The sequence below is a fragment of the Struthio camelus genome, chromosome 6 (assembly GCF_040807025.1).
Source record: "Struthio camelus isolate bStrCam1 chromosome 6, bStrCam1.hap1, whole genome shotgun sequence".
Lineage (NCBI taxonomy): Eukaryota > Metazoa > Chordata > Aves > Struthioniformes > Struthionidae > Struthio > Struthio camelus.
Window position 1 is genome coordinate 45,887,547 of NC_090947.1, and position 22,989 is coordinate 45,910,535.

At 45.8% G+C, this 22,989-nt stretch overlaps 1 protein-coding gene across 6 annotated transcripts in view; it reads left to right on the forward strand.

Moving 5' to 3' along the window:
* GPD2 (glycerol-3-phosphate dehydrogenase 2) overlaps window positions 1-22,989 on the forward strand; it is a 142,732-nt gene that overhangs the window by 93,359 nt on the left and 26,384 nt on the right. The window contains exons 18-22 of one of the 6 annotated variants that reach the window (XR_011142032.1): window positions 10,141-10,236; window positions 11,446-11,629; window positions 12,469-12,551; window positions 14,621-14,701; window positions 17,638-17,773. The gene's annotated coding sequence lies outside the window, so the exon portion shown is untranslated. Of the gene's footprint in view, window positions 1-10,140; window positions 10,237-11,445; window positions 11,630-12,468; window positions 12,552-14,620; window positions 15,820-17,637; window positions 17,774-22,989 lie in introns of those variants that run through there. The other 5 variants (XR_011142033.1, XR_011142030.1, XR_011142031.1 and 2 more) reach the window with 5 other exon arrangements.

Genomic DNA, 22,989 nt, shown 5'->3' on the forward strand with positions numbered 1-22,989 from the left:
ATCCCTAATTAAATTAAAATTTGGCAGCAAGAATAATGTTTTTTTCTCTAAATATTTTAACATTCGTCACGAGCCCGTTGACCCCGTCTGTTCGTGACACCAACTCCTGGCCTCCTCTGTTTACACATGCTTCAGCTGTAAAATGACCTTCTGTGCTGCATTTCCTCAGACACTTTCAATAACAATCTTCTGTTACTGAGTAAGTTACAAGGTTTTCTATAAATAATGTAATTTCATGAGAAACTAGGGCACAAGGAGACTCCGAAAACTTCCGCGGCCAGACACGAGTGGTAGGACTCGGCAGCTCAATGAACACCTCGTGTGCTTTCCATCTAGATCCAGGCCGTCTGCAAAACGCATCTTATCCTTCGAAGCGTCCCGCGCGGCATCGCGGACGTTCAGGTGCGCCTCCAGCGCCCTGTTTTGCCCGCAGAACAGACGTCAAAGCAGAGGCTGTGTCACCTTGTCCGGGGCCGTGGGGCTGGGGACGTGGTGGGAGAGAAGGGGGCTCCAGCTCTGCCACCGACCGCGCGTGCTCAGCAGCGTCTCCCACTGTGGAGCACGCACAAAAAAATGCAAAACCTACCTCAGAAAGGCAGGAAGGCGCTTCTTTAACGAGAGGAGTTTAGTAAATAACGGTCCTGAGCTACTTTAACCTCCCTGTTGTTAGCCAGCGGGGAAAGTCCCTTAGTGTGATAAAAATATTTTTATCCAGACCTACGAGGAAGCGCATCAGTTGGTGTTTGGAAATGCCACAAGAAGAAAGGCTCAGCCTGACAGCCCCGGCAGGTAGGGCAGCTCTCATTTCCCCAGCTGATTTTCTACCTGACTATTTATAAAAATATTAAAAGGGTGAAAGTGTGATTTCTGTCTTGGGGCTATAGAGGAGGTCCTTTGGTGCCTCTAATATCTGTAATATACTGGTGGGACCAAGCTGGTGCCTGGAGGAGACTAAGCAGCATTGCCTCCAGTCCAAGGTGGTGAGGACCACTGGGCACCTCCTTCTAGCAGTGAGGGTTAACGAAGTTTGCCCAGCTGAAACGACTTGGGGAGGGAGGCAGGGTGCTCCTGCCCAAATCCCTCCCAGCCTCAGGCAGCTGCCCACGCCACCACGGGACAGCCCCAGTATCGGCCCACAACGGCCCCACCACCCTCCCGCCGCCGCGCTTCGTCTCCTCCCTCCCTCTCCCTTGTAATCTGTTCGTTATTACCCAAACTTTAAGCTCTGTGCCTCTGAAGATCATTAATCATAGATATAATTTAATGACAGCTGGGTCGTGTCCCACTAACTAAGTACACCTTGTTTGCCTCAAAATGCTAATCGCTCCTCTGAAACATTAATGAGGGACAATTGGTATTAAGCCTAATAATCGTGTGTGGTCTAGTTACAGATTTATTCATGCAAACTGGACGCCTTTCTCATGGTAAAAAGCAGCAAAATCTGGTTGTGCAAAACACCTGTCTAGGTAGCAGTAGTATAACAAAACAGCTCTGAAATGTCTGTATATTTGTCAGAATAATTACTGTATAGATTTCCTGGAAAAATGTGAAATTCTTTTCTGACACTCTTGGCACAGATTAGATAGCACTTTTGTCCCCAAGTAATCTCCTTGCTTTCAGTAGAAATATAACTGAAATAACTTATTGTTTAACCTATGTAAGTGGTAACAGAAGCTGTACTGTGGTGATCACCATCATGCTAGAAGGGTGTCTTCTGCAGAGGAGAAGTCACTGAGCCAAGACCTACCATTTCAGGCACTGATGGGGAGTCTCTGCGCTTGCCTGGAAATAGCTTGAAATTCCCTGTCAAGGAGCGTGCAGGTAAATCCAGTCTCCCTGAGAAGGGAGAGAAAGGCAACTGTCAGGAACTCCTGCTAAGACTTGGGTTTCTGTGGAGAATGTGACAACAGCACATGACAAAACCTGGTTTGGGTATGTATTGCAAAGGAATGTCCTTCAGGAGGAAATAGATGGGAAAAGATGGCATCATTGCACAGGACAAGAGGCAGTCGCGTGGGAGTTTTGGAGCATGGGAACTCTCCTGGAGATGACTTCCTCAGCCCAGATTGCCGTTTCCGTCTTCATGAAAGGTCTAGCCCAGAGTGGACATGTGGCATCCCAGTCCCTGTGCCAGTGGCATCTGCAGAGGGGCAATAACATACTCTCCCTCTGCCAGCAAGGGCTGGGACTGGGGGGGACAGTCCCTGCAGGGTCCCAACAGAATGCAGCCGGCTCGGTGTGCTGGTTCTTGCGTGTCCTTGCTGCAACACCACTCATGTCAGGAGGACGTGGGATCAGAGACGGACAGTGAGCCATGCCTCTGCGTCTTGCCTAGTTTAAGTAATGTGGGATAATGAGCAAGTTTTGAGTTCCCCAGGTAGCGAGAAGGTGGCGTGTGTCCCCCGTGGGCCATGAGGCATCCGAAGAACATGCCGTCCAGCTGCCCCCATGAGCAGCATGAGGAAAGAGGACTCGGATTAATGCCTCACAGGAAGCTGGGCCCTTCAGTCATCACCTGCAGCTCCGGGTCCGGTGCCTCTCGGCAATGCCTGCTGGCGCTCGCCAGGAGGGCCACCCTGGCAGGGTCAGCCAGAGACCACCCCGAGGGCCCTCAGGGCACAGGGCAGACGAGCAGGCACATATGTACATGGGCCAAGGGGCGATCTGTATTTCCATTCGTCAGCCAGGGAAATCCAAACACAGTATTAAGCCTTCTTCTGTAGTATTAAACTGTTTCTGTATTGAAAATCGAAGGCTTGCTCCCACTCCCGGGAGAGTCATTAGCCAAATTCCCATTGACTTCAGCTGTAAGGGGATGGGACCCTGAATCTGTTATTCTCTCTTCCTGAAAAGATCAATTGTATAGAAAAGTTTCCACAAGGGAGAGGGGGAGGGAGCAAGCAAAAGAGTGTGTTTCTGAAACGTCCTGAATGATGGCAATGTTTAAAAGGCCTTGTTTCAAACAAGACAAGACCATCTTTTGAACTCAGCAGGATGCCAGTGTTCACTGCTATTGAAAAGCTGTTTGAAACCATTGGATCAATGTAGTGTTTTTGAGCTCTGCTTTGAATGAAGCTATTTATTCTAGTGTGTTTCATCATCTTCCTCTAGTACTAGAGCTTTCCTGTTTGCAGCCAGTGCCATTTCTGATGGATCTTTTAAAATAGCAATGATGTTTCACACAGAAAATGCACAGGCGGATTTTCACGTCAGAGGTTTTCACACCACAGGTCTAACGTGGTTCCTCGGGCAAACACCACAGACCGCCGAGGCCACTGGGAGCAGGTAGCCTTCGTTGTCCATGCGCCAGCAGCTGTTGCAAGGCACAAGGAGACCGGCGCTACAGCTTTTGAGTCGTTTACATACAATCAGCCTTATTTTCAATCGATTTGGTTGAAATCTTTGTAGAGAGAAAACAATAAGCACTTAACTAATACTGCTCAGAATCTGTGGGAACATCTCCTCCCCCTCTGTTCTTGCTTATTCCAAGAAGAGAATTGTGTGTCCAAGATTCCCGATCTCTTGCTGATAACGAGAACAAGAAACACCATCTTTATTTGCTAAACTGTTGCATTGTGTTTAACTTTTCTTCCTCGGTCAAACTGCAGATATAAAAACCTTTCACCCGTACAAACACAAACACCAGTATCAACTGTCTTTCATATCAGCATGGTGCAGACTCACCGCACAACAGATTTATTTAACAACTGAATAGGTACAGCAAACAATGAGGGGGAAAAACAAAGGTCCCGACTCTCCTTCGGGATGTGTTATTGGTGACAGCCCAGCTGATACCGCTGTTTGGAGGGCGCTGAGCGGCCTGATAGAGGCAACTCTTCCCCCTGTCAGGTCCACGCTGCGAGGACTACCTGGGACAGTTTTTCTGCTGGGGGCAGCAGCAGGGAGGGCTCTTGGCACCCCTATTTTGGCTAATTTCAGACATTCTCTGCAACAGTGTATTTTCACGGGTGGTGTGAATCTCATCAGTTCTCATTGTACTGTACAAAGCCATCGGATTTACATATTGTACTGCCAGGGGACATCTTGCAGTTTCCAACTGACTTTTCAGTTTTGTTTTTCCCTTCACACCAAACACTGAGCCACGCTGTGCACTTCCCGGGTTTTTGCTTGTTCTGCTGTAGCAGGAGTGTGAAATGAAGAGGTTTGACTAGACCCTGAGCTATATGGAAATGAGAATAGGGTTTTTCCTCATGTTAGAGCAGTAAAGGAATGAGGAATTTTTTCTCTGAACAGCAGAGCATAATACATAGGGTCAAGTCTGCCGTTTAAGACCTACATTAACACGTGTAGACTTGATTTTCTGTGTTTTTCAATGTTCATTTAAAATTCACAGCTGCTAAACTAATTTGCTGGAATATTCATGGAAAGAGTACACAAGAGGGCAAGGGGAAGATGAATACAATTGCAATGGGTAAAAATGTAGCCTGGGAGTCCACAGCAATTTCTCTGTCCCCCTCACCCCCTTCATTTGACTCTCTCACAAACAACTCACTCCAAAACATCGATATCTGAGGGCCTCTCAGCTACATGGAACAAGAAGCAACATCCAGGGCACCGTGTGCAGTGTGGGACCTGCACATGGGCCCAACTCTGCCTCCGCCGTGCACGGGGACTTGGGCTGTTGCCCTTGTGTTCAAACGCAAAGCACGTTTGCCCTTGGCTCTGCCGACTGCTTTCTTTAGATGGAAAGAAACCAAGAGCTTGGGCACCACGTTCACTTCCCTAGCTAGTATTTTTTATTCACCTGGCCAAGTTACATGCATGGAGACAATGATACTTGATCAACTTTCTTGCCTTGTACTCTGGGAAAAGCCAGAAGGAAAATCTTGAGATCTGTCCAGCAACTCACCCCACAGCAACTACTGATTTTTTCTGTTTCTTTATTTCCTGATTTCATTCTTGGAGGTGGATGGGACACATGCCTATCTTATCAGTGTGCCAAGTCTCTGGCTGGTGTTAAACCCATGGAAGAGGGCTGCGTGCGTGAGCATCAGCGCGTTTCGTATTGCAGTGCAGGAGCGCCAGGGTTAGGAGCAGCCACTGAGCAGCAGGTCGAGTTAATCTGGGGAAACATCTAGTTGCTGATCTTGCCACGCTGGACAGTTTGTGAGCCTGTAGGTAGTCTTAGAGAAAACTGTTTTGTAACCCACAGCCGATGGTCAGCAATACCTGGACAAAATGACAGGGAAGACCCTCAAGCGAGAAAGAAAACGGCAGAAGGAGCCTGTAGAGTATATGGGTTGGAGCAGCTGCTCTTCAAGCTGATGGATGGCAGTAGTGAGAGTTACTTAATTAAATACCCAGGCACCTGCTTAAGCTATAGTTCGGTACACACTGAATTCAATGGGAGGACTGTAATGGACTTAACTTACACTAGAAAGGGGCCCATGGCTTGCAGAAAAACATACAAAAAGTATTGAAATACAAGGATTTTCAAATCTCTTATATAAATAAGACATGCACACACAAAAATAATGATGAGTCTGTACCAGAATCCCATGAAGTATATTTCACTGTGTGCATTAGGCAAATCCGATTTGCACATAAATTAGAAGCAGAGGAGTAACAACTCTTAAACCTGAGTATAGGAAAAGCTCCTGCGTAAGCAGTTCTGCATTGTAGACTTGGTAACTCAGCTGAGTCATAAATAATCAGATCTCCAACTGTTCCCGCACATCCTTTCATGAATGTGTAAGAATATTGGTTATCTTTGCTGTCATTTCAGAAACAAGCTGAAGCTATCAATTAAAAGGATCCTGCTAACGCTGGCACATGATGCTAGTTAAAGCATTTACTGTTGACCGTTCTCGAGAGCTAAATTTACCGAAAGGTTTCTAAAATGTTCACGTGTGAGAGAAGGAATGGAAGAGCCTCTGCGACCTTACAGGGCTGGCGGCCGAGCACCACGGCCCGGAGCGGAGCCAGCCCGGCCAGCGGGCTAGCTGATGCCCACAGAAAACTCGCCAGCCCCCACTGCGTTGTTGCTTCTCAGCAGCTTTCCCAGCCACTGGGGTGTCCGTGGCTGCTGGGAGAGCGTGGCTTCCCCTTAACCAAAGTACGGCGAAAAGCACGGCTGTAGAAGATATACGTCGCTGTGGAAATAACAAACAGCATCCAGCAGTGAACATGCAACTTTGCACTTGTTTTTTTTGTGACACAGTATGAGGACTCCTTAGGAAAACAGTATGGAAATGTGCTGCTTTTGCAGCAGTCTTTGGCACACATCCTCTTCCTACATAGTGTTTCTTTTTAAGTATTTTTGTTGCTGTCACTAATATGCTAATGATATGCTATTGCTCTTTGGAGCACATTCAGCCATACACCGCTGGCTGCATTTCTGTGCACAGAAGCAAGAACCTGGGACTTTAGCAATGATCACAATCTTCTGCTCAGTGAAGAACGGTCTGGTGGCACAGATTTAGATATCAGAAAGAATGGTGATAATCTTATTAATGGAGCTTTTCATTTCCTTTGAGCCTTTACATTGTAAAGAAACGAAATCTAGCAGGTGGCAGTTAGATTTCTATTCTTATGCTTATTTAATACTCACCCAGCATTACTTCATGAAGAAAAGGAGAAAAAAAAGCCCTCCAGATTTAGAAACAAACCAATCAGACGTTATATTTTGATTCAAATAACCTGTTGAGAATCTGCTTTTGACACATACATTTGATAGTTTTCTCAAAGAGTTAAACTGAGTTAGCTGCAGCTGAGTTACTGTGCCAAGTAGTCCTTGGTTGACTTTACGGGTGACAAAGCTGCTCCTGTAAGGACTGCCGCTCCGCACCGGACCTGGTCCCTCCCGACCCGTTCTGCATGCAGGACCTCGCGCGGTTTGCCAGGTTCACTGCAGTTTGTATCTACGTGTACATCAGCCTATTTGCCTCTTAGAACAAGAACAAGGTTTTCTGGCCAAAGCTGTGGAGTTTCTGGTTTGGAGGCTGAACTGGAAAACTGACATAAAATCATTTCTGCTTGGACTGACATGAAAATTCTTAGATTTCTTTCTCAGTGACCCAGAATACCGTTTCACGTTGACAGACCAGTCTATTTGACCAAGAAAAAAATCTTTCAAGTTACTTGGTCTTTTAAAAAGTACATCGGTCTAAGAGCTGAATACTTCCAGTTTCCTATTTTCTCCTTCTTCCTCATTTGCTCTGGGCTCATTTTGACAACTTGTGGTAAATAATTCTGGCTGTTTGAAATTTTCCTTTTGTCACCGTGAATCAATTCTCCGACAAAAGCGGTCTTTCCAATCAGAAAGTTGCTCTCTTTTCCAAGCAGATTTTCCTGCCTTCCTCGATGAAAGATAGGCTCCGCGCCGGGATTGCCTCCCCTTCCGCCGCCCCGGGGAAACCCAGGCGTTGTGGGCCTGCTCCGCGCAGGGTCAAATTCTGCCTCCCGCCGCGGGCGCCGTGCCCCGGGAACGATGCCAGGGCAGGCAGGGTAAGCGCCCAGCCTCGTGCTCCGAGGTGAAACCATCCCTGAGCGCTTTCGTATTTCGGTAGTGCTGTTGGCCTTTTTGCCACCCCGCACAGCCAAGGTGGTGTGCGGTGAAAAGGAGCCGTCTCCAGTTACGGGAAAATAGAGGAGAAATGATATTCTTTCAGAGATTTTCTTTTGTAAATATTGGTGCCTCCTGCAGTACGAGAACGCCTGCATTTTATTTGGTGATTAGACTCTGGTTTTGGCCTCTGTGACTCAGGAGGTGACGAATTGGTTAAATGAATGTTGAGTAAAATCAGTGAATAGGAAAATAATGGAGCGATACATGATTTATAGCATATTCTAGAAATCGCCTAAGTAAATTCTAGGGTCCTCTTTGCAGACAGGACAAAGCATTTTAAAGATTCGGACCTGAAAATTGTTTTCTTAATTTCTGTTACCAAAAAAACCCCCAAAATTCTTTTTTTAATTATGCAAATTAAAGTTCCTGAGGAACAATTGCTTGATTAGACCAGTTGGTACTGACCTAATAAATTATTTTGAATATTTTTTACAGGAAATTGATTTAATTGGAGCTTTTGTTAGTCACTGCAAATGTGTTTGGTTCATGCCACAGTGCCCAGGAATTTATAAATGGGCTCAGAGTGTTGTTCAGGCACCAGAAAATAAACCTCCAAGCTATTTACTACCTCTATGATATATAAAGTTTGCAGTTTTGATTTTGTGTGATTATGTTCAGCAATGGTGACCTTTAGAGGCAACAATATTGAAGTGTAATGAGGAGATGTTTGATCACTGGTATACAATGAAGAGTTGCCGTGACTTCTCCATTCCTTCCTGGAATTTGTGAAATTCAACTGACAGGCTTTAACCTTTAGACTGCTGAAGTTTTAAAATGTATAGGGATTTAGCCTGTTTATACACCAGGTTAGGTATATGAAATTTTATATCATTTCTTCTATCATCCCGTGAAGTGATACTGGATATTTAATAATAGCGGCCACTGGGCAATATTGCACCGTGCAGCTTGGCCGCCGGCTGTCGGGGGGGCGGCCGTGAACGGGCTCGTCCGCCGCCGGGGCCGTGCCGGGGCACCCCGCGGCACCCAGCGCCCTCGCTCGTGGCCGGCGGGCTCCCGCTCGCGGGAGAGCCCCCGGGGCGCAGACCTCGTCCCCCGCCAAGGCACCGCGGCGGCGGCCCTGGGCCGCGTTTCCAAGCAGGAGCTGGCGCGCGCTGCTGCCAGGCTGGATGCACTGGTGCAGATGGAAATGTCACCCAGGGGCTGGGTCCACGTCTAAGCAAGCTATAAAAGGAGGTTAAACATAAAGTATGTGAAATGGAGAAAACAACTATTTTTTAAAGAAATTATTAATTTTCCGGGTGGGCGGTCGCTGGCTGTTTGAGCAGCAGCCCGGCGCACTTCTGCCTGGGGACAGCACTGCGCAAGGAGCCCCGCGGGAGCCGGCAGGGCAGCGTGGCCGGCCGGCACGCAGCCCTCCGCCGTGCGCACCGACGCTTTCGGTCTGCCTTCCTCCTAGCACCTATATCTCTGTCTGTCTGTCTGTCTGCCTGTCTGAGTTTCAGAAATCCCCAGAAGCGCAATGCGAAGCGGCCACCACGTCTCTCTCCAGTGGTAGGTGCGCTGTCGGAGGTGCAGGAAGCATCTCCTCTCAACTGCGTTTCACTTCGCTAAATCTGTGAAGCAAACAAGCACCGCTTTGGGAGCAGTCAGTCTTCAAGGCCGTGTCGTTTCTTTGTTCAGGTTCATGCCTGCAGCCCGAAGAGGGCGAGCAGGCTGCCCGGCGCGGCCGGCCGACCTCTGCTCCGAGGAGCGCTCTGACAGCGGCGTTGCAAGCATGCCGGGGGAGCTGACTGCAGCAGGGAACGAGCATTAGGAAAATTGATTAATTATGAATTTCTTGCATTGAAACTTTTCTTCATTGAGGTCTATTTTTTCTGTTTTAATGCCTGTCTTTAAACACGCCAGCCCAAATGAATCTTCAGAGGGAGTAAGGGCTGCTGATCCTATCCATGTATTATAAATACTATTAGAATAAAAGATAGTAATGTTTATTTTCTGTTTATACATGACATGCTTTCTTGATGACAGCTTGGTATCCAGAGCTAACCTCGAGTGACTTACGATTTCATCAGAACCTGAATACCTGCCTTAGCTTTATTCAATTTTCCTAAGTCTCTTTATTGCAAAACGTGAGTTATTTCCATGTCTGCCGTTCGCTCCCCTGAAACCTATTCCGCTCCTCTGCCTACCTGCCCTTGCTGGTGCCTCTCACATCGAGCCTCCGTCCTGGCGCTCTTTCTTCTCTCTTCAAGAGTGTTGTGACTGGAGGCTTCAATAGTTACCTGCAGCCAAGGCTTTTAACTTTTAAAAAAGTTAAATTGAAGGCAATACGTTCCCTTCATTAAGTATTTTTTTCTTGGAGGAAAGTTAGAAGCTGGCATAACTGCACACAAGGGGACTTTCAGCTGGAAAATGACTGATTTTGTTCATCTAGCAAGAGTTCCATTAAATGGGAGATTTGATGCCATTAAGTACATGTTTTTGACAATGTTACAGCTGCGAAATAAGTGTGGACAATGCTTCAGTTGCAGCCCAGCTGTGGTTTTCCTGGCACTTACCTATCTCTGTATATGTGCTTTCCAATATTTTAGAGGTCCTCCCAGACTGGTGCGTGGAGCCAACAGTGGTGGAGGAGAGGTCTCTCGGGCACTGAATGGACAGGTCTGACGAGAGAGATGTCCGAGCAGGTCAGAAAAACCGTGGCGGGGGCAGAGGCACACGTCTTCCCTGATCAGTCAAGGAGGCTTTGGGTATTACCCTGCCCACCCTGCCAGGACGTGGGCAGCGGGGACGGCCGCTGGCCCTGGGGCAGAGCGGGGCACCCCCATCACACTGCAGGAGGTTTGCAAAGGGGCGTCAGCCGGGGTCTGCTGGCTGCGAGCCCCAGCCAAGACTCTCTCCTCGGTATGTGCTGGTCAGTTCAAATTCATCTCTCACTGATTTGCAAAAATAATCAAAAGCTAATTGGCAACCTCTTTTTTCCAGGAGGGCCATACAGGGAATATTTTTTCAGTTCAGTTTACATATGTGAGTGCTGATGGAGGGAGAGAGAAAAATTGCAGCTGTTTTTTCCAGATGTCACAATGTAAATGTAGGCACCAATAACAGGAGCAGGCTTGTCAGTAAAAAATGGTAGGCTTTTTTTCTAGGCTCTAAGTTCCTGCTGCTTCCCATGAAGATGCACAGGCATCTCTGAGCAGCTCATGCTGAAAAATGCCATCATGTCTCAGGATGATTATTTTGACCTAGGAAATCTGAGAGATGCGGCTGAGGGTACCAAAGCAAGCCCTGGTCTCCCTCTGGGCTCACCCTCCCAGCACGTTGCATCTCCAGCCAGAGACTGTCCTTGGGGCCTCTGTGCGCGGCCCTAGGTTTCCAGGAGGAGGTGGCAGCTTTCTGCACCTGCCTGGGACAGCCTCAGAGGCAAGCACAAGTCTGTGCCAGGATGCTGCCTCGGGGCAGAGCTTGCCTTCAAATATGAAACCCCGTGCACCTGCCAACATGAAGAAAAGCCCCAAGGCCAAAGCCTCACAGGCTTTTCCCTTTGCTTCTCCCATGCTGGAAGAGGCGTCCCTCCCTCCGCCAGTCTGTGCCAATGCCTCTCACCCGCTGGCGTCTGTGCCCCTCTGCCCCGCGGCAGCAGCCTGACAATACACAAGCGTGACAATGCACAAGTGTGACAATACACAAACGTTGCTTGGGTACCGTGGCTTTGCCACAGGACTGCCTGCAGAGGGACAGGATGGAGGGAATGAAGCGCGTGAAACAATGGCCAGCTCAGGCATCCAGGGACCTGCCCCCCTCAGGACAACATTGCTGCTTCCCTAATATGAACCAACAACAGCCTTTAAGAGTAATCATGAAAAAGTTCATCACTACATTTTTTCTCCATTTAGGCTTCGATTGAATAGTGGCTGTTCAGCCTGGAAAATTATACTGAGCAAAGAAATGAAGCCGAGAAGCCCACGTTCACGGAGTTGAAGGCAGCGTCCGTTGCTCTGGAGAAGCAGGAGAGCCAAGGAGCGCACCCAGCGTTAACGTCAGCGCTGGAAGGCAGTTGCTCTCCAAACCAGAGGAAAGGTACGGCTGTCACTTGCTCCCACCAGAGAGATTGCCCTTAAGTTGCTTGTCTAACAGAGATTTTAAAGTTAAGTAAGAAAGCTGCGCTAGAAATCTAGACTGTCAACTGATTCTATTTAGGAGATTCATAATAGAAGTTTTATGTCAAGGTTTGTGAAACATCTGACAAAATCGCTGTCTGAAGTTGCAAACAAAATATTAATCAAGACAGCTCACTGTGGCTGAATAGTCTCAATGACAGACACTTCTTGGCAATCAAGGCTCCTCTGATGATAATCTAATCAAACCGCACAGATTTTATATAGCCACTGCTCTGGCTGAGCTTAACTGCAAGAACAGCTCAGCCACAGCCAGACATTATTCCCCGCTCACAAGGGAAAGGTTAAAGCAAACTTGCTTGGCTAACGGTGAGCTGATGTCACTTAGCAGGGGAGGAGGGTGCATTACTCTTCCTCAGATGCGCACCGTCTCCAGGCTCGGCTGGGGCAAAGCGAGAAGCTGCTGGTAGGCAGAGGCTGAAGTCTCCTCTCCCCACTCTGTGAAAGCATTGGACATTAATTTGGTTAGTTTCTAATGATCATCGATAGTAACTTACGAAAGAGTTTGGCTGATGAAACAACGTAAAAAGAAATGCAGTTCCAAAAAGTCTGTCCAGGACAGAAAACGTCTTAAAAAGCTACAGTATTTAGAGGTTTAATTAGTATATTGGGTCATTATGACACCTAGCTCATTTCATTACCCTCCTAATGTATTATTAGTTGGCAGCTAAATACTGTCTGCCAGGAGCTGGGAGTTTTTCTTCTTGTCTTTCTGGTCATACTGCCTGCTCCGGCCGACAGCTTACCTGTAGCGAGGAAGAAATGGAGCACCAATTAGAAAGCTTTCAGCCCAGCACCCATGGAAAAGCCAAAAGCTGATAAAGGTCAGTGTGAAATTTGAATGACAGGGCTAAAGTCTTTTACTCATAATTTTGTGTTTGCAATAGAATTCAGAGCAATTCACAGCCTTAAAGGCCTTAAGTGAGAACAGCAATTAATTGTAATGAATAATCTGACAAATCTGGTTGACATATGGCTGCTAATGCCCTCCTTTCTAGTGGGAGCAGTGGAGGGATTAGATTAACTCAAATGAAATCTGGGACCGCCATGCCATCTGCATGTTCAGTGAGAAACGGTACACGTTAAATGGTGAGTGGGTAGATATCTGTCTTGTACTCATCTCTCTCTGAGCCCTTGGCAGATATGGGAATAGCAGTTTTATTATTGCACCAGCTGCCTGTCAATCCAATAATACTGGAAAGTCATATAGTACAACCTAGAAAGCTAATACAGCAAAAAGCTGTTAAAAATTAACTAGACAAAATTAACATAAATTAATATATTCCTCTGTTTATACAGTGAGTATTTACAGTTTGATTGCCCTACTGTATATACTTAACAGTTGTGCTCCCTTTCTCTTTATTTACAAGTAGTACCCATAATAAAGACCACCTCTTGCTGACTTACCCAGACTGCCTTCTAAATGAAAGATGCAACACACTAACCTCGATAATTTCCAGACCAGCTCCGGATCTCTGTGCAGCCTTCCTGCGCCGGTGCTTGCAGCCAGGCTGTGAACGCAGGCAGCGAGGCGTCGGAGTGAGGCCCGTGCTGCGTCTGCTGGGCTCGCCGGGCACCGAGTGGGGTCCACTCCTCACTCGCTCTTGCCATCCTAGCTCCGTCCCTCTGGGAGAGCAGAGCAAACACAGACCAAACTGCATCTGTGAGCATTAGAAAGAAAAGAGGGAGCAATTTGGCTCAAGATCTTCTCCAGGTTATCAGTATAAAAACACAAAGTCAAATTTGGAGCCACCAGCTATTTGGGTTGCTTGTTCAAGTGGTGGCGTTCAACCATTTGGCTAGGACTAAAATATGTCGAGATTTTGCTGAATGGTAATATTTGTAAGTCAGCTTTTTCAAGTGCATTGTAGTCAAGGACTGTGAGTAGGTTGAGGGAAAGGTAGTCTCAGTATTTCTGTTGCTGTTTGTTTTTCTGACACAGTCTTATTTTAGGGTTTCTTAATTGCTTCACCTTCAAGATAGTCCTCAGCTCAGGATAGTATTTCCCCATTTCTAGAACAAGGACAATTACAGCCATTGGATAGAGTATGTTTTCTCCTCTCACAGTGTTTAAATCTTTGGCATTTCCGAATTTCCATTGCGCTGCCATAGGTTGATGGCATCTGCTTTCCCTGCTTCTCGGTCAGTACGGCACAGCCCGCACAGGCTGCGCTATTTTGCTGCCAGAATGAAATATCTGAGGGAGGTGGCTTTTGTGCAGTTTTCTTTACAAATTACAACAATGTTAACAATACAACCCAAAATGGCAGAGAAAAGTTTTTTGCTTCTATTTTTGAAAAATTTGGAACAATTCAACAGACTTTGTCCTTGTGTTGAGGTATGTAATCTAGAGAGGACTCTAGGCAACGAGCAAGGGACAAATCTGTCAAGATGTTTATTGAACTCAGTAAACATTATGACAGGGCACTCTCGTTAGCATCAGAAAAATTGCTCAGGTTTTATTTCATTTTGTAGCCGGAGTAGGACAGACCGACATATTATGTGACATGCATGGGGGAGCCATTTATCTAAAGATCAATAGTTCAATCCTCACAAAATTCAGCTGGTGAGAAAATCATAGCCATGGATGAGCTATCCAAACCAGGGGCTAGACTGCCAGGGCACTACTCTCGTCCCCTCTCCAGGATCCCTTCTCTGGGTCTCCAGGTTGGAGATAAAAATGTTCTTCCTGTGCTTTGGCAAGTCTTGGTTCCCTGGGCTCAGTCACACACCGTGTCCCCAGAGAGTCTGCCCTGAGTGGCAGACTTTTTACTGAGGTTTTTTTTTTTTTTCCTGGGAAGCTTTCCCCAGGAAGGACTTTCCTCCATGATTTCTGTCCATGATAACAAGCTTCCTCACCTCTGACTGTATCTGCATCTTTTTTGATTTACAGCTTCCGCATGACATGTGAATCAACAGGACGACCAAGTTCATCATATTTTGGAAGGAGAGAAAAAGTCAGAAGAAAACAGAGGTAGAGAATACGATTGTCATCCACATCCAGCTCCACAGGGTTTTCTTTGGAAGATGCATTTATCTAAATCATACCTAACCTCAAGGAGCATAAAATCTTCTCATTAGAAATCACTGAATGTCACCTTAAGTTTAATAGATAAAGTTATAGGCCAGGCATAACTTTGTCATCAGTCAGCAAAAAGATAATATGCTTAGAGTAGTATATAGTTTTCATATATCAAATGGCTACTGAAAAATGGAATTCTAAACAGGAAATGCAACCTACCGCCAAAAGGCTTTTCACTCAGCATCTTGGTAGAAAACAAAAAGTCGCTGCTCAAATCCACTGATTCTTGGTTGTCTAATGTCAAACATTCAAGATATTTAGAAAGTGCATAAAAGTTTTCTTTTGGCCATTTTTTAGGTTCCTGCTGTGTCTTTTCAATGTGTGCTTGGAAATCATGGTCCAAATCAAATTGTTAGTTCTAAAGCAAAATTCTCAATTTTTTCATCTGGGAATTCTGTTTACCAAACCAGAGCACATTATACACCATCAAAGTCATTTGCTGACCTGCACATTAAAAGAAAGAAAAGTAGCCTGTCCCTATAATATTGTAAATGTCATACGTAACTGTGTACAACCCTGCCTAGTGACAATAGCGTATCTGCTGGGAACACAGCTATATCATTTCATGAATGCTGGGAAGACTTTCAGTTTTATGAAACTGAGCAGCAGTCGAAGAAATATTCATGTAGTGAGTATGGACCTAATGACAATTGCTATAATTGTGCAGAATTAACATTTTTCCTACACTCCATCTATCCTGTGTCAAATTGATTCTACTCCGAAACTGCATGATCTATTGCAGGAGTTTGAAAGTCTTTCAAATCTGACTTAGGAAAACAAACCAAGCCAGACTGAGCTAATTTTTAGTTTGTTTAAAAGCTGCCAGTTCCTGCTTTGTAACCTAGATTTTTGTGAAGAGGAGGTTTAGGGAAGAAAAGGGGCATTGCTAAACTGAAATGCCTTTGCAGCCTGCACGTTATAAGCAGTCATCTCTCCTCCCCTGCAGCGTTACAATAAATTCTCAAGACCTACTGTAGGAACTGTATTCTTTTATTTTAATAACTATCACCTGTCTTAAAAATTATGCTTAGCTTAAAAATGCAAACAATACTACTACTTCTAAATTTATTTGGTTAATGAAGTCACTACATAAATTTAGCATTTTTTTTTATTATTAATTGCTAACAGTGAAAAGGGCTAAATTCAGAATAACTCTGTGTTTCAAAGACCTAATTGCCAAGGACCTAGCCTTAATATTAACTAGGATAATTATTATGCAAAGCATACCCACCCAGAATGTTTGCATAGCTATCACAAGCGCTTTCATAAATGATGCTTTAATTAGTCTTAATTAGAATTTGTTTAAGTCAGCAGGGAATGCAGAGCCCGTGAAATGATGTATGTAATAAGCATCAGGCTCACTTTTTACTTGGGGAATAGAGCTGACAAAATCACATCACGTTAAATTGATTCAGTCAGAATTAAAATTCTTATGGTATTAATTAAATGGGGGATCTCATTAGCAGGCTGCAGGGTGACAGAGTGACTCTTTGGCGACCAGATGTGAAGAAGCAGCACCGAACAAGAGCACCATTAGACCAAAAAGTCATCTTGTCGCAGTCGCAGAAACAGTGGCATTAGGCTTGATGCAAAGTGCTACAACTTCTGTATTAAGATATCAGAATTGTGGAGCTCTTTTTAGCTAATTTGGCTCCTTTCAGCTAGTCTAGTTCAATAAGAAAGGGGTTGCTGGGATTTCGGGGAGTGACTGGGGCCCCTGGGCTGGCACGGAGGGGCCAGCGAGGCTCCTGCGGCCCCGGTGGGCGCTTGCACACGCAGGTTTCCCAGAGGCCGGAGCACCGTGGACAGCTTCCCACCCACTTACTGCCTCGCTGAAGGGAAATCTGGGGAGTTGCTGCTTCTGGCCTGTTTACCATCTATTTATAAATTCATAGTATCAATGGTGATTTTCATACATTCTGCAAAGCACTAATAATAGCAGGCATACTTTTTACTATTTATAAACCAGATCTGCCTTTGCAAGTCTAGTCAAGGATGGATGATATTTACCTCCAATTAGCATATGTTTTGTGAATGGCAGGGGGCACATGCTGCTGCTGGAAACATTTTTGTCACTATTAACAAGTTACTGTTGAGATTTCAGTGCCTTCAATTTCAATATTTAAAAAATAAATCTGCTCCTTGCCTGTAACTCAAAGGTGAAAACTCAGCTTCAGGGCTGGGCAATTCACCAGCACTTCCTCAGGAAATCTGAATAACCCTTTCCATAAGTCTCCAGTGATAAAAATGTGGTGGTCCGGTGAGCACACCTGTATCACAGCACATCTAGGACTTAGCCCGGGCCAGTGATTATAAACCCGCAGCGCCCTTCTGACAGCAGTAGCCAAGTGCTGTAATGTTGAAGGCAGAGCCAAAACCTTGCGGTGTTGAGTGACCCCGGGGAGCAGCTCAGGCCAGGAGCCCGCTGGTTAGGTAATCACAGCAATATAACGTCTCTGAACGCTACATGAATGGCAAAAGGGAAAAAAAAAAACTGTAGATGTTTATAAATACCAAACAATTGGATTCAGGAAACAACATATTTGTGTGTGTATGTGTGTGTGTGTGTGTGTGTGTGTGTGTGTGTGTGTGTGTATACACATATCTCTTTGAGAAAGGCCAGAAGTTTTACAATTGCGAGGACACGTTAGGCACCTCCTTTGAAGGTTAGACTGCCCTTGTTATGGTAGGATGAGAGCATTTTGCTCCCCTTCCTGTTTTTGTAAGGACATATAGCACGAGAGCAAGGTTTCAGCTTCTCAGCTGGTGTAAATTATCACTGAAGAGCACACCAGGAAAATTTATACCAGCTGTGGCTCCTTCCCCAGAGTGGTCCTGCTTGTAATTGGTGCTGGTGGCTTGGCAGTCTGGTGGTTGGGCTGCTGAGGTGTTCTGCAAGTGGATGCACTGAGAGGAAGAAGTGATACTGGAAAGTCTCTTGTGTTGTGGGACCCTGAAGTCAAGGTATGTGCTGGGTTCTTGCTCCCAAATGTGCTGGAGGGAGGGGGATGAGTTTCTTAGTGTTGCCCTCCTCTCCCTTGTGGCTCTGTTGATGTGTGTGATGGTGGCTGTGAAGGATGGATATGTGGCCTGAGTGCCCCATATGGTGCCAGGCTCTTCTGCCTGAGGGAAGTTCAGCTGTATTGGGGAGGTTGTCTCAGTTTGCTGGATTATGTGCATGCAGAGGGGGTGCCCTGATGAGACTAGAGGCATGCTGAACCCAGGTGGGCATCTGCCCACCTTCCTGTGCTTCTCTCTTGTTGCCCTGGCTGAGCCTGGGCCATACAACAGGCTCTCCCCTTGTGTCCTGCTGTGGTCCCTCAAGCAAGCATAGTCAGTAGCTCCTCCAGGCATGAAACTGTGAGCTGAGGGGTTTCTAGTACCAGTAGTAAGTATATTATTATAAACTGTGGCTGCTGCTCTGCAGAAAATCATAGCTTTTAATTCTGGCCTTTGAATGCATGTTTTATGTTAGATGAAAAGATAAAAATTTGCAAATTTGTATTTGTGCAGGTAAGAAAACTTCATGATTCAAGAGCCAGATCACTTTATTTTTTATTTATCTTGGATACGATAATAACTGATGAACAGAGTGGTATGTCCTGGTCCTCCTAGATGAACTGTGATAATGTTTTCTGTATTTTTCTTAGACTTACTGTGTATTTTGTGGAAATCTCCCCAAATCAGATATCCAGTCACTGAAAAAACTAGATTATTGGTAGGTCTATAAAATCTGTGCTTTCATCTGGCCTTTCTGCTTTTTGATTGGAAAGATTGAGTTCAATTTTCACATTGGTCACTAATTAGCAGCTTTATCCAGCTTGTCGAGTCTTCACCAGTCTCTTCCTGAGATACTTTCATTATAGCTTACCTGAGTCCTCCACAAGCTCCTTGCAGTGCAAGAACAGTCTCTCTCCCATACATTCTCTGGTCCTTAAGGCTGGATTCATAAAAGCTTGTCTAGGTGGGTGTATGGTTTTCCTTGTGGCTTTTTAAACATCTTACATGGTGTTAGGTAAACGTTTCAGTTTTTCTTGGTGGCTGTCTTGTGGATATGTATGTTGCTTGGGTGCCCCTATTGGGGGGGAACTTGCTGTAATATGAGTTCCTCCATTTTTATTAGGGGATTAATACCTAGGTACCATAGGGCTCAGAGCTGCCTTTTCCTTATTGGAAAGGACGGGTGAGGTCTCTTGGTTGTGTGTTTTGGTTGCTCCGCCGCTGGAGAACCTTGCGGAGTCTGTCCAGTTGGAAGGACTGGAGAACAAGAATAGGGGTGCTTGGCAAGAGTATACAATTGACTAAATCTATTCCTTTCCCTCAACACTAAATGGAAATCTGAGATTCATTTCAGTATATTAAAATATAATTTAAAAAAATCCTGCACCCATTTAAAGAATCTGGGCCTGATAGCTTTTCTTATGGCCTTGTTTTAGGAACATAAGGGTGGATATACTGAAAACTACTTAAAAATAAAACTTGCAGCAAGCAAGAGAAGCCAAACACAAGGAGCTTTCAAAATCAGCCTCTATTGTCATTCTTTTCATGACCAATTTGAAAATCTGAAAGAGCTTTGAGGTTCCTTCCTCTACAAAGAATAAGTAGTAGTGAGGGAATGTTCATGTGGGTTTTTCTTTCTTTTATTTCAGCTGTGCTTGGGACAAATCTCACTCTGTTATCAACGCTGTAATAGCATAGGAGGATGATCAGAGACCTTAAATGTTTGTAGCACAGAGAACCAAATCTGAAAGTGCCCCACTCTGCTTTAGCTGTGGGAAGTACTTTTCAGTATTTCAAGGTTATACAAGGGTGAATATATTTACACCTGCAGTAAAAATGGATATTGGAAAGGCTTCGTCCCTAAGACTTTTGCAAGATTGTGGGCAGGTAGTATACTGTGAGGCACAGGGGCTGTGTACGTGCTGTTCTGGTGAGAAGGCCAGTAGATATGGGCCACTAAATAGGATTGTGGAGAACTGTCCTACCTGTCTGACAACTGATGCTGATATGTGTGCACACACACAAAGGCACACATGATTTCTAGAGTAAATTATTAGTTGTTCTTAGTATGAAGAAATATGCCATGAGATGTTTGAGCTGAAACAGGCAGCCAGGGAAGTTGCCTGTGCTTGTGCCCAGGCTGGGCTTTTCTGAGCGGGAACAACAGCTCCAACAAGAGGCCTTTTGGTTTCAGGGGCTTTTCTGCCCACCAGCAGTGAGGGCAGCCTGGCAAAGTGAGAAGAGAACACAGCCCAAATAATTACACCCCTCTACATAGTATGCCAGAAACCAGTGGCCAACGGTTAGAGCGGCAACTTGCAAAGGAGACCATAGGACAGGGAAGAGCTGCCTGGTTCTTTGTTCCCCCTCCATTAGGGACAGACCATGCAGTAGGTGTCTAGATAATCTCTTAAAACAGAGCGAAGATAATTTGCCTTTGTGAAGGCTCACCTTCCTAAACTTCGGTGTGCTGTGCTTGCAGGGCTCTGAGCATCCTTTATGGTGTCCAGGAGCAGCATGCTTGGCCCCAGATGACAACAATGAATCTCTCTCGTAGCATCAGCCCCAGTACAAGGTGGTGCCAAACTTTGTTTTTGTAGGTTTTTCCCTTCCCTTCCTCTCCCTCACTGATGTCCTACCCAGTGGTATTTTGGGTAGCTCAGGCTTCCTTTTCCCCTGCGGTGCAGGGGAATGTGGGTCTCATCCACGTACTGGTGAAACTGTAAGCTAAAACATCTCGGCATAGCTCTTAGCTACCAAAAATAGGTCTGTGTCTGTCACTGTATGGGAGCTCTGACCTCCCTTGCTGCAGGTGGTCTCTTGGAGAAAAGCCTCTTGTTAGGCAACCACTTGCAATTAGGTCTGCAAATACCTACTCTTATATGCCCATATAGACACATGTAAGAACTGTAAGAAACATTCCAAGAACTGGATCATAATCTCTTGGATTTTTGTTCTCTCTGTACATGCCCAGAATATGTATCTGCCAGGCCTCTAAAGCATTGCCTTAATCATTATTTGAAGTTTCTGGTAGCTGTGAGGGAAGAAATGAACTTCCCACTTCGACAGGACTTTGCATGAATGTGGATCAATGAGACATGATGGCTCTAATGAAATTGGACAGGACACTTTCCCTATGGCTGTCTCCGGGAGGCTGTTAACCGCAGGCCTGCTCCGGAGGCAGCCGGCAGTGAGCAGGGACGTGCCTGGAGGGGCTCCAGAGCCGCTCTCCCGCAACGGTGCAGGACAACGGCTGTCGCAAGTCCAGGAGCCAATGGTGCTTGCAGCCATGCTTGCCTGGAGGACAAAAGCTGCCAGCTATAGAAAGGTTGTTATTGTAATATCCCACCAACCTGGATGCCCAAGGGTGGTGAAAATACTCCAGGCTAATTAGTTAACCTAACCCTCTTGTTTCTGAAATCTCCTGCCTGAAAATGCTTGGGACTTTACCAACTTAGGCCTCATCAGTATTCAGATTCCCTGCCAAAGCATGGAAGGGGAGGGGTGGGGGAAGAGATAACCATAAGGAGAAGAGATAAGAAGAACTCGGTGAAAAACAAAAACAACCACTTCTATGTCTGGGCTGTGGACCTGCCATTTAAATAACCTCTGTGCTGGGCCAGCTCTCCTCCCTGCTGCCCTCCCTGCGAAGCAGTGGGGTGGATGCCTGCAAAGGTTGCTCAGCTGAGCTGGTCCTGGGCACACGCTGCGCTCAGTCCTGCCTGGGGCTTTGCAGGGTTTGACCACTGCGGGATTTTGCCCTCCCCATGGTCGATCCCCCATGACTGGGCTGGCTGCCCCCGCAGGCATCAGCTCAGTAAGGATTTGCTCTAACTGAACATTTGGTTCAGAAATGGTAGCTGAGATGAGAAGATGTCCCTAGCTTAAATACTTAGTGAGCCACTAATAGGTACCTGGCTGCATGCCTTCCGAAGGAGTTCTCATCCACGTTGTTTTTATTTATTTTTTTCTCTTATTTACCCCAGTCACCAAACGGGGTTTGCAGCAAGGGGGAGCTTGTTCGAGCAATAGGAACTTGCACTTCGGCTTTGGCCTCAGGTTCAAGCCCCAGTTGTGGTCTACCCAGGTGAGTTTTATGGGTATGCATCACTGATTGGGGAATAGACTTTCCGTAGGGATGAACGGGAAACTGTTGCCTCGTAGAACAGAGGTGACAGGCGCAGGATGAATGTGTCCCCTCTGTGCCTAATGATTTAGGTGGCTCCAGAGACTTTTGAACTTTCACAAAGCATTTTGGTCTCTGCTCATCTCTCCTAGCCATGAGCACCAGGGACTGCACGGGGGCACAGCAGATGTCAGGGCCCGCTGCATGTCTGAGTGTGAGTACCATGGCAAAGACTACCCTCTTCCAAGAGCTGCCCATAGCTTAAATAGATAAAGATATTCTGACTTTGCCAGTTGCAAGCTATGCTTTTTTTTCCCAGCAGATATTTTAAGGCTTTGAAATCAAATACAGGTTTTTTTAATCTAGTCTAAACCTACTAAAACATTCACTATTCTTACTGCCTAATACATTTATTCATGGCTTATATATATTCTCCACTATAACCTCTTTTCTCATGTCTTCATTTTTAATAATATTGCTTATGTGAAAATTGCTGGATAAATTATTCAATTCTCTCTACAATCTAGTATATCTGCAGTAAAACTGCTAACCAGGCTCTGTAAATACACTCATAATAACTTAGGTTTGTCTTCACTGCTTGTTTGTCTGTGTTTCTTTCCTTCCTCCTCTTTATCCTTGCTTCAGGGTGCTGGCTCAGGCCCTTTGCTAGACTAGCACCCGGGACTATGTTTTGTCTCTTATGTAATGAAGAGAAGCTTCTAAGTAGATGTATGTATTAAGAGTTACTTTACATTTCACGTGAAATGTCATTAGTATTAAGTATGGAATTAGTATGGATAATTAATTACTCCTGTAATCACAAGTCTGCAAAACTGAATTGCCTCCCACAAATAACTATTTTTAAAGGATGATAGTAACGAGGGTTTCATGTGAACTGTGAGTATGGGACCGCAGCGCCTGGGCAGCAGCCCTGCTCTAGCAGCGGAGGAACCTGATGCAGTGGAAATTGGGAAAGATCACAGGGAACAAATCCTGCCCTGGACGTTTGCAGCGCGTGGGATGGATGCTTGCGTATTGGGGTGCTGTGGCTCCC